This window comes from Somniosus microcephalus, chromosome 7, assembly GCF_052327205.1.
Source record: "Somniosus microcephalus isolate GS21.2 chromosome 7, FLI_Smic_1.0, whole genome shotgun sequence".
In the NCBI taxonomy this organism is placed as follows: Eukaryota; Metazoa; Chordata; class Chondrichthyes; order Squaliformes; family Somniosidae; genus Somniosus; species Somniosus microcephalus.
In genome coordinates this window covers 200,453,431-200,465,500 of record NC_140993.1, presented here as the reverse complement: position 1 = coordinate 200,465,500, position 12,070 = coordinate 200,453,431, and positions in this window count along the sequence as shown.

The window sequence follows — 12,070 nt, the reverse complement described above, 5'->3', positions numbered from 1 at the left end:
TTTAAGAGGTGCAGGCTAGCCTTAAGTAAAACTAGCCTTGCTCGAACATCACGAACTTCGGCCCCTTGCTGAGCATACAGCCTGTCAGCAGCATGTTCAGCGCTAGGCTGTGCACTAAAATCATTATAATTAGGCAGCACAAAGTTGAAGTGCTGCCTGCACTCCTTGAACAGGCTCGGGCATATCGCGCATCACCGTGCCCGTGCCCATTTTTCAGCGCTATAAAATTTCACCCCCCAATGTGTATTCGCTGGGACATTCCCCCATGGGGAGATGGAACATTTAAATTACACAGTATTACATAGTATTCACAGCACAGAAACAGGCCATTCGGCCCAACAGGTCTATGCTCCACATGAGGCTCCTCCCACCTTACTTCATCTCACTCTATCAGCATTTCATAGAATTTTACAGCACAGAAGGAGGCCATTCAGCCTGTCATGCCTGTGCTGGCTCTTTGAAAGAGCTGTCCAATTTAGTCCCACACCCCAGTCTTTTCTCCATAACCCTGCAAATTAGTTGTCTTCAAGCACATGTCCAATTGTCTTTTGAAGGTTTTTATGGAAGCAGCTTCCACCACCCTTTCAGGTAGTGCATTCCAGATCTTAACCATCTGTGTGAAAAAAATTCTCATATTCCCTTTAGCTATTTTGCCAATTATTTTAATTCTGTGACCTCTGGATACTGACCCACTTGCCAGAAGAAACAGTTTCTCCCTACTTGTTCTATCAAAATCCCTCTTAATTTTGACTACCTCTATTAGGTCTCCCCTTAACCTTCTCTGCTCTAAGGAGAGCAATCCCAGCTTGTCCAATCTCTCCACGTAACTGAAGTCCCTCATCCCTGGTATCATTCTGATAAACCTTCTCTGTACCCCTTTCCAAGGCCTTGACATCCTTCCTAAAGTATGGTGCCCAGAATTGTACACAATACTCCAGCTGAGGCCTAATCCTCTATTCCTTTCTCCCTCATGCGCTTATTTAGCATCCCCTTAAATACATCTATGCTATTCGCCTCAACTACTCCCTGTGGTAGCAGGTTCTACATTTGCTCCACTCTCTGAGTAAAGACGTTTCTCCTGAATTCCTTATTTTATTGCAAGTAAATCACACAGGAGTGGCATTATAACACCTCCTGCATCATTTTCAGGGGATTCCACTGAATGCACGCCTTCCTCGAAGACTGTCGAGCAAACAGGCTATAAACCATTGCAAGACTGCCTCTTTGATTCCCAGGTAGGTAGCGCTGCACTGCAGGGATGGTGACCGTCTGGTTTTTGTTGTTTGACAACTACCAACAGGTCAAAAAGACTCAATTCTTTCAAGGCCTGCAGCAGCATAAGAACATAAGAAATAGGAGCAGGAGTCGACCATTTGGCCCATCGAGCCTGCTCCACCATTCAATAAGATCAGGCAGATTCTACCTCATCTCCACTTTCCCACACTATCCCCATATCCCTTGATTCCCTTGATATCCAAAATTCTATCGATCTCTGGCTTGAATATACTCAATGACTCAGCATCCACAAAACTTTTGGGTAGAGAATCCCAAAGATTCACCACCCTCTGAGTGAAGAAATTTCTCCTCATCTCAGTCCTAAATGGCTGACCCCTTATTTTGAGACTGTGACCCCTGGTTCTAGACTCCCCAGCCAGGGAAAACATCCACCCTGCATCTACCCTGTCAAACCCTGTAAGAATTTTGTATGTTTCAATTAGATCACTTCTCATTCTTCTAAACTCGAGAGAATTTAGGCCTAGTCTACTCAATCTTTCCTCATAGGACAATCCCCCCATCCCAGGGACCAGTTTGGTGAACTTCCCTCTTCCAAGTTAGAGCAAGTGTAGATTTTCAGGCAGTAACCTCAACCAGTGCGCACTCAGGGCATTTAAATGGGCTGAAGTCAAGTCAGGTGTATGCAAGAAGCACACTACTAAATTTATGCCCTGATGGGGTGGTGGGGAGGGGGTCAGGGCCACTGTTTGTAAACAAATTTAATTGGCAAAACAATTTTGGAAGGAACACAAAATCATGTAAATAATAAATGCTTACAGCAGTCTTCAAGTATATTACTAAAAGGGATTGATGCATATCATTAGCTGCATCCTTACCATCTCATCCTACATGGAACTTAATTCAGCTGACTATACATGATGCAGGTAACTGAAAGTGTTCTGAATGTTAATGCTGCCTAATGTGATGGAGGGAGTGTTTCCTGCACCAAGCAGGTGCATGCGCCGCACCAGATCTGCAGTATGCCCACATTGGTGTTTACAGTTTAACCCTAATTTTGAAGAGTAATTCTGAAATCAAAACCATAGTTACGGATATGGAAACTCTTAGGGGGAGAAATTCGGTATCGCCCCATTTGGGGTGCAATTCTCGGCCAGCAAAGGTAAGGTCATCACCTTTTTGACCTCTCTCCTTCCACTTGTTCCTCACAACAACATCCTTTGACACTCTCGATCCAAATTAGTACATCGCTGCACTCTTGTCTCCCTTGCTGCCACCCTGTCCTCACGCTAAAGCCACTCTTGTACCTCCCTACTTTCAGATGCTGATTGACCAGGTGAGGAGACGGGCCCTCAAGCTGCCACTGGGAGTGAATCTGAAGGCGAGGAGGAAGAGGAAGCCGGACCATCAGCGCAACCCTCTGCCGAGGCAGCCCATGGCCATACTGGGGACACGCCTTCCCTGGAGGGGAGCGGGGGGGGGGAATGGTCTGATGAGGGTGAAGCTCCAGGACACAGCGGGCTGCAGCAATGCGAGGGGGGTAGGGAAGCTCGGGGGCCTTCTCCCCGGAGGGAGTGTATGGCCTCGAGTCCTGCTACAGTGAGTGCAGAAGAGGTGCGGCTCCTCGCTGAAATGAGCACCCAGGCGGAGCAAAGGCACACTGAGCTCATGGCTGCAGTGGCAAGAATGCCCGAATCCATTGAGTCACTGGCAAGGAGTGTCCAGGACTTCGCTGCAGCACAGGCGTCTGCCACGCAAATGCTAAGTGCTGCAATGCAGTCAGTGGCTTGTCTCATGCAGACGCAGATTGAGGCCACGCGAGCACTAACTGATGTCACCCTGGCTGGATCAGGTAGGTTTCCCCGGGGCCCTCCCCGCGCCGCAGCAGGCCAGCAATCTGTGCTCCCGCAGATTGCTCCGCATGCTGAAGTGCTGCCCCGTGGGAGTGCCAGTGTGTCGGTCGAGCAGGGAGTTGCTGTCCTCTCTCAGGATGACAGCATTCCTGCTGCCACCACTGGCACTTCTCCACTGCAGTTGCCACCACCTGTAGGACAGACTGCTGCCACCCATGCAGAGTTGGAGCAGTCAGCAGCCGGGCCCTCCAGGCCCAGAGCTGGTCCAGGCCGTCACTCAAGGGCATCTGCAGTCTCAGTTTCTGACACTCAGCAGCCTTCCCCCAGCCTTGCTGCAGCCACTGGGGTCCCAGTGCGGCGGAGCTGCAGGGTGGGAAGGGGGCAATTTTGCAACGGAAGCAGATCACCCTCGAAGGGCAAAAAGTAGAAGGTGTGGCAAAAAGTTGTTCATTGTTTCATTGAAGGCCGAGGATTGTGGTCATATTTTTGTTACTGTTTTGGACATTGTCTCCAGGTTGTGAGTGCCAGTTATGTGATTGACTGTTACTTTCTATTACTTTGTCATGCGGGAAGGATACACAGTTTTGTAAATAAAGAAGTGTCTTTATTCAAAATGTGCATGTTTGTTCTTTGCACTCATTGTTGCCTTGACCAGCATGGCAGAAGCCATTCCCTCAAGGCTCCTCATCGTCGCCGCCACCGCCAGGGCATGCAGCACACAACAACAAAGTGCGAGACTCGCTCAGGCGAGTACTGCAGGGCTCCACTCTCTGGCAGCTTGATGGCTCTCGTTGTATCATTCTTCTGCAGGGGTTCTGGGTGAATACAGCGGGGTCAGCAGCCAAGTGCACAGAGGATAGCCCTTTGTAGGGGTTCGCAAAATTCCCCTATTTTCCCTGAAGATTGAAAAATATTGGTCCACATCGTGGATGAAGAATCATGTGTTTTGAATTGCCTCTGGGTAGGACAGTGTTTTTAAAACATACCAGAATCATAAAAAGCTGCGTTGAGCAGAGCAGCACTTGGGCAACATCAGGATCTAAGACATTACATTTTATTAAAAATGGTACCTCTGAGTTTCGAACTGTGTGTATTTCAAAGAAGTTTGAAAATGGCCCAGAAAGCATGGCCAAAAGGCTTAAAAGAGCAACTAGCAGCTTGGAGTATGTCTGTGTGAGAGGATCTAGCAGTGGCTGTGAGAAAGACCTGCCAATCAAAGGGAGGTTCCCTTCTAAGAAACTGCAGGATGTTTATTTACTTAAGAGATTAGCCCACTTGAGACTAACCGCAGAACAATCGCCTCTATTTATACAGAAATCCAAACCCATTCAAAGCACTCACAGACAATGAGGCACATTGAAACTGTGGAAAGGACTCTTTGGTATGCAACAGTTTAGGAATGGATGGGTTTGAATCACCCATCATTCTGAACAATAGGGCAGTTGGATTACCTTTTGTTTTAGCCCAGGTGAGCTCTGGATGTGGGCGGGAACATTTCAGCCCCACAGTGCAGACACATTAACCCATTCCAACCACTTTGAATCAGCCAATCACAGCGTTTCTCTTGTATATTGGAACTTTTGGGTGCGAATTTTGCAGACAGCAAAACAGCAGGAGCTCACCAGGTATAAAAGATAGCTCCTGAGAAGCTATCTCTCTCTTACTTCGCTGGACCCCAGGTGAGCAGGTTTCTGACTCCTCAGCAAGGCAACCTAGTTAGGGGGGTGGTAATTAAGGGGAAATTGCTAAGATTGTTTAATGAACATTGTAGCTACTTATCCCTCATTTTTGCCATCTGCCTTCCCCCATTTAAGCAATTTTACTGTAATTACTGTGTTCGTGTGGTATAGTTTAAAATCTGATTATAGTTTCTTTAGTTAAATAAAGTTGACTTTCTCACATCAAAACCACTTGTCCATTTTTAATATATCATTAATTATAAGCCCTCCAGTCAGAACTGGAAGGTGGGGTAGCGATTCGAAACCACTGTTTGGAAATTGGTTTACAGTGTAGCAGCATAAGGCTGCCTGACCAGGTGAATTACCGTAAACCAGGTAAAAGGTTGGAATTGGTCAGCGTGCAGGCAAAGGCTGCCTGACCAGGTAAATTACCTTAAACCAGTTAAAAGATGCCCCCCTACAAAATGGCAACCGCGGCAGGACTGGAGGCAGTTTTTGATTTGATAAGTGGTCTGGATCTGGAGAAAGCATCAGTTATTGCTTTTCTTGTTTTTAGCCTGTGGGCAGTCCTGCGGATGTTAGTGGCAGCGTGTAGGCTGACCTATCATGGTATAGGTGGCTGGGTTAAGAAGGGTGAGAAGATGGTGCAGGAGGAGGTTAAAGAGGCCAAGAATTGGGAGTCCCAGCTTGAAAAATGCCAGGCGGAGGTAGAACGCCTCAGAGAGGTGAATGGGGCCAGAGCTAGTGGAAAGAGGGTGCGGGAAGAGAATGCACGCCTCATACTAGAGGTCACGAAATGCCAGGCATTTATAGAGCGCCTTGTGCAGGAAGTCACAGAGGCAAGGGACAGTGAGATGAGGCTACAGGAGGAAATCGCACACCTCATCCAAGAAGCTAGCGAGGGAAAAAGCCATGCAAGGAATGAGATAGAATTCCTAAAGTACCAAATTATAGAAGCAAAGAGGAGCGAGATGAGACTGCGGGAAGAGAATGCCCGCCTCACCTCAGAAGTAACAGTGCAGGAGGAGAAGGTTAGGGAGGTAAAGGCAGCTTATAAGCTGGCCTGCGACCTAAGGTTTGAGGAAGCAGATCATGGCCCCTGTAGGGCAGAGATAGAAAGCCTTAACATGGCTTTAAAGGGAACAAAGGGGATGATTTGCATGATCAGCCCGAAGGCAGGTCAGCCGGATTTTACTGGCAGCCCAAGTAGAACAATCCCACAGGCAGCACCCAGAACGGTGCTGGATAGGGAATTAGAGATCCCAAGACCGCAGCCCACAGCTTCGAGTCTTGAGGAGCTCTGGCAGCAAGGAGGGGTGGACAATGGGGTGGTAGGAGAATGCCAGCAGGTCCCGCTAGGCAGGCGGGGACCAGGACCAGTGTACCCCCTCCGACAATGGAGGTACGGTCCGCCCATGAGGGGTGAACCTGAGAATAGGAATCCTCAGCCCACAGTAGGTTGAAGTTCACAGGCAGGCACTGTGGCTTGTGTGGGGGGAGGAGCCATTCATGAGCAGAGTAAGCTGCCTAAGCAGGGGAACAGGGAAGGAGAGTTCTGGGATCCCTGTAGAGCAGGTCCAGTAGCAGAAATCCGGGACAAGGGAGGCACACGGGATAGTTTTGGCCCCAGACCAAAGGCAGGTCCAAGTCCAAAATTCCCCATTTAAAGCCACCCAGGTAAGAGAACATGAGTTTGCTGTCCATGCAAGTTCAAGTTCACAGCCTGTAAAGACAGGCACTGTGGCTTGTTTCCAGGGAAAGGTTGTCCAGCCCACAAATTGGGACACTTCCCCGCCCCAGTGGGACGTAAATTTTGGCAAAAACCTAAATTTGAACCAAAGTTTAAATTTGAACAAGTTATGTGGCTCAGAAACAAAGAAACAGCAACCTGAGATTAGAAATCTGCAGGCTGCTGCCAATCCATTCACAGAGACTGCCCGCGCATGTGCTGTCGCTGGTCTAGAGACAGGAATTCCCCAGTCTTTTAAACAAGAGATTCGCGCAGGCGCAGTCGCGCGCCTGAAGGGAGAGGTTTCTCAAGACCAGGTTCGCGCAGGCGCGGTTGCGCATCTCAGGGGAGAGGTTTCCCAAGATCAGGTTCGCACAAGCACGGTTCCCCAGCCTGTACCCCCAGCGGATCATCTTCAGTTTTCCCGCGCAGGCGCAGCTGAGCGCCTGAGGGAAAAGGTTCCCCAACACCAGGTTGGCGCAGTCGTGAACCCGGAACCCCCAGCGGCTCTTGCTCAGTTTGAGGCCGAGTGCGCAGGCGCAGTCGGCCGTTTAAAGGTCCCCGCTTCCCGATCCTAACGCGCAGGTGCAGTAGCCTGCTTGGAAGACCCAGCGGTTCTTCCTATCCTTCTCAGACAAATCGGATGCGCAGGCGCGGTTGCCTCTGCTAGTATAGCAGTTCCCCAGCCCTTTGAAGAAATTCTTCACGCAGGCGCAGTTGCCTGCGGGACCGCAGCGGCTCTTCCTAAGTTTTCCTGCGCAGGCGCAATCGCCTGTTTGAAGCCAGAGGCTTCACAGCCTCTGCTGCGGGACTCCGAGGAGAAGGTTTGCGCAGGCGCACTCACCTGCTTGAATACAGAGGCTTCACAGCCTCTGCCGAGGGACTCAGGGGAGGAGATTTGCGCAGGCGCAGTCGCCTGTTTAAAGGGGCCAGCTTCCCAGCCCGCTTCCAGAGTGGTGCCCCCCATGATGTGGGACCCTGGGGAGGCAGGGATAGCAATTCCTCTTGCAGGGGAGCTGGTAACGGGTTTTGGACATGGGGGAGAAGGTTCCCAGCCAGCTAGGGCTGTGACCCAAGCTCAGGGTCCGCCAGCCAAAGTTTCCCCCATTGAGACGCCCCTCAGAAAGTCTCAGCGGATCTGCAAGCCCAAGAAAAGATGGTCACCAGGTTACCTGCCACAGAGAGCAATCTCCCGAGCCCGGGAGGAAACAGATAACAAGGGTCCCCAGTCAACAGCCATAAGCTGCAGGGGACCAGAAACAGGAGGCAGTCCAGCTTCGCTGCAGCCAGCAGCAATCTGCAACCCTGCCAGAGATTAGCCTGGCCGTCCGGAGACAGGCGGCATTTGTATTATAGCTATGTGTGTATATAGCTTGCTTTAAGGTGTAAATTGTAAGTTTAGAATTAACTGGTAATTTTAAGTTAGTATAAAGTTTAAGTTTATAAGTGTGCCAAATGTTTGTATTTTGGTCCGAGGTCGAGGGACCCGACCATGTCTCCACCTAAGGCAGCAGGTCAGTGAGACCTGGCTGCATGTCCTTTTAAGTTTTGCAGGAGATTGGACAAAGAAGCAGCCCTGTTCGCCCAGCCTGAGCTGGGCATCGAATGAAGATATGGATACAGAATGTTACGGATCACCTCGCCACTGGACGAATCCAGAGGGAAACCCCGCAGCAACCTTCGGGAGAAACCGGACAGGGTCCGGAGGAACTTGCCTACTCCTCCTACGTGGAAGAGATGGCCCCAGCTGGGTGGGGCATGGCCCCCAACCCAGCACTATCCTGACCGAAGTTCACTTGCGGGAGACCTCGCTGTTGAGGAGTCATGGTGGGGAAGCGCAGGCGCCTTATCAGATAGGGACGCGTTCCCCGGGAGTGGGTGGTGATGGCCTGGGAAAGATTGTAAAGGGGAGGGGGAGGCCCAAGAGTTGCGTGGGTGCATTCGGGGGAGGGAGGAACTCACCGGGGGGCCCACGGGTAAAGTTAGTGTAAGTGTGGCTGGGGAGGATGAATGGGTGGCCGGATCTGGGATCCAAGTTTGAGTGTGGGGCCAGGGAGAGCCACCACACAGGTACCCATCATCTTCTGCAGCCAGTCGAGGGAAGACGGGCGGGGGAGGGACTGGGAGTCGCGATCCCATACTCCCCGGTCTCGGTCTGTGTCAAGGTAATCTTAAACATGAGGGGTACCCCGCCTCCACAAAGGGACAAGGGAATGGCTCGGGGCTGGCAGAGCAGGCTGTTCTGTAAATCCATTCTGTCTGTTTTAAAGTTTAAGACAATCAAAGGGGGGTGGAAGGTACATTTACTGCCCAGGTGGGAGGAGCAATACCCACTCGAATTTAGCAACCCATCATTGGCACATGATGGTCGGGGTTTGTTTAAGCATGTTGTTCAAGATTTTTTTGTATTTTGTGTTACAGCCCCAAGTTGAGCAGAGGCGTAGGATCCTCTCCGTGCTTGGGATCATTTTGTGACAACTCCAAGTTGAGCAGAGGCGTAGGACCCTCTCCGTACTTGGGATCATTTTGATTACATTGTGTAACTAAGATTGCAACATTTTGTAATAAGTTATAATGTAACAAGTGTTTGTAAATTTTGATTACAAGTGATGCAGGGGTATGCGACCCTTTATTGTAAATTGATGTATCTGTAAGATGCCTACCGTACCATGGTTTTTCTCGAATTTGAGGGGAAATAGACAGGTCGGGGGATCAGTGGTAGGTAGCTATTTAGGTAAATACAGGGGATGGTTGTTTGTCGGGGGTCAGAAAAATTTTGCTCACTTCTTCGAGTGGATACTACAAGTAAGTTGAAGTATCAAAAGGAAGAACTGTAGGGGTTTGCAAAATTCCCCTATTTTCCCTGAAGATTGAAAAATATTGGTCCACATCGTGGATGAAGAATCATGTGTTTTGAATTGCCTCTGGGTTTTTAAAACATACCCAGAATTGTAAAAAGCTGCATTGAGCAGAGCAGCACTTGGGCAACATCAGGATCTAAGACATTACATTTTATTAAAAATGGTACCTCTGAGTTTCGAACTGTGTATATTTCAAAGAAGTTTGAAAATGGCCGTCAGAAAGCATGGCCAAAAGGCTTAAAAGAGCAACTAGCAGCTTGGAGTATGTTTGTGTGAGAGGATCTAGCAGTGGCTGTGAGAAAGACCTGCCAATCAAAGGGAGGTTCCCTTCTAAGAAACTGCAGGATGTTTATTTACTTAAGAGATTAGCCCACTTGAGACTACCGCAGAACAATCGCCTTTATTTATACAGAAATCCAAACCCATTCAAAGCACTCACCAGACAATGAGGCACATTGAAACTGTGGAAAGGACTCTTTGATATGCAACAATTTAGGAATGGATGGGTTTGAATCACCCATCATTCTGAACAATAGGGCAGTTGGATTCCCTTTTGTTTTAGCCCAGGTGAGCTCCGGATGTGGGCGGGAACATTTCGGCCCCACAGTGCAGACACATTAACCCATTCCAACCACTTTGAAGCAGTCAATCACAGCGTTTCTCTTGTATATTGGAACTTTTGGGTGCGAATTTTGCAGACAGGAAAACAGCAGGAGCTCACCAGGTATAAAAGATAGCTCCTGAGAAGCTATCTCTCTCTTACTTCGCTGGACCCCAGGTGAGCAGGTTTCTGACTCCTCAGCAAGGCAACCTAGTTAGGGGGGTGGTAATTAAGGGGAAATTGCTAAGATTGTTTAATGAACATTGTAGCTACTTATCCCTCATTTTTGCCATCTGCCTTCCCCCATTTAAGCAATTTTACTGTAATTACTGTGTTCGTGTGGTATAGTTTAAAATCTGATTATAGTTTCTTTAGTTAAATAAAGTTGACTTTCTCACATCAAAACCACTTGTCCGTTTTTAATATATCATTAATTATAAGCCCTCCAGTCAGAACTGGGAGGTAGGATAGCGATTCGAAACCGCTGTTTGGAAATTGGTTTACAGTGTAGCAGCATAAGGCTGCCTGACCAGGTGAATTACCGTAAACCAGGTAAAAGGTTGGAATTGGTCAGAGTGCAGGCAAAGGCTGCCTGACCAGGTAAATTACCTTAAACCAGTTAAAAGATGCCCCCCTACACCTTGTCCCCGAGAAGCCAGCCTCCTGGATGAAGCGGGGCCTCGAAAAGGTCTGCCACAGAAGTCTGGCGCAAGATGAAGGCATCATGGCTGCTGCCTGGAAAGTGGGCATTGACAGCGAGTATCAGCTGTCTGTGGTCACAGACCAACTGGACGTTCAAGGAATGGAAGCCCTTTCGGTTGCGGAAATCCTCTGCATTCTCTTGTGGCGCTCGCAAAACCACATGGGTGCAGTCAATGGCACCCTGCACCATGGGGAAGCCCTCTATTCTTGCAAAGCACGCTGCACGCTCTTGCTGCTTGTCCAGGGTCATGGGGAAAGAGATGTACTCTCGTCTCCTTTTAAAGAGGGCATTTGTGACTTGACGGATGCAGCAATGCACCGCGAACTGGGAGATATTGGCAATGTCCCCAGTAGCAGATTGAAAGGAGCCGGTGGCATAAAAGTTCAGAGCCACTGTTACCTTCACTGCCACCAACAGAGATGTCCTGCTACTCAGTTGAGGTTGCAGATCTGGCTGGAGGAGGTGGCAGAGCTCAGTGACCTTGCTGAATCGCAGCCTTCGCTAACACTGCTCCTCAGACATATTGATGTACGAGAACTGTTGTCGAAAAACCCTGGGACGGTAAGGTCTCCTGTACCGACGCCTGTTGGCCCTCCTCCGTCTGGCCATCATTGCCACTCTCTCTCTGCGTCTCTGTGCCCTCTCAATGTGATGCAGAAGCACGACGTTCCCATCCATTGCAGCCCCCATAATATGTGGGCAATCAAAGTTATGCCGGTGAAAAAGCAAAGCAACTACAAAGTTATGGTCAGAAGCCAAAACTACCTCAGCCAGCGTTGACTCAATGCAGAAGTCTCTCTTTCTCCCTTGGTCTCTCTGCAAATCTCTCTCTCTCTCTCAGAACGAGTGGTCCAAAAATGGCCACCACACAGAAGACAGGAAGAGCCCCCTTTAAATAGCATCACCCCCCAGCCCCACAGCGACTGGGAAGCGTTCCAGTCAACCTGTCGTTGGTAGCGACAGGCGGAAAGGAGTGGGACGCCACTGAATTTCCAGTCCGGGGCGCCCCAAGGGCGTTGCACTCTGGCATGACGTCAAGATCGGTGTGCGCAGGAGAGCGGGTGGTATGGTTTAGCGCTGCCATGAAATGTCCGCTCAATTTCGCGAGAGGCGCAGGTATCGCCGCGCCCGGGCGCTAGTTGGTTAGTGCCCCACTTAGCGCCCTCTTAAGGCGCTAACGGGTGGTGCTCACAACTGAATTTCTCCCCCTTAATATTTCAGCTGGAGCACACTGGATGGGAGCTCTGTATGATAAATGTTTGTACTGGTGCTTAGTCTCCATTTCCACTGGCTGTGAGTTTTAAAAATCTCTTAATTGATGTTACTCTCCAGTCAACAAATTGCATACAGCAGATGCCAGGGAGAAGTACAGTATATGTGCCCACAGCATTTATCAGTAATTCCCATGCAG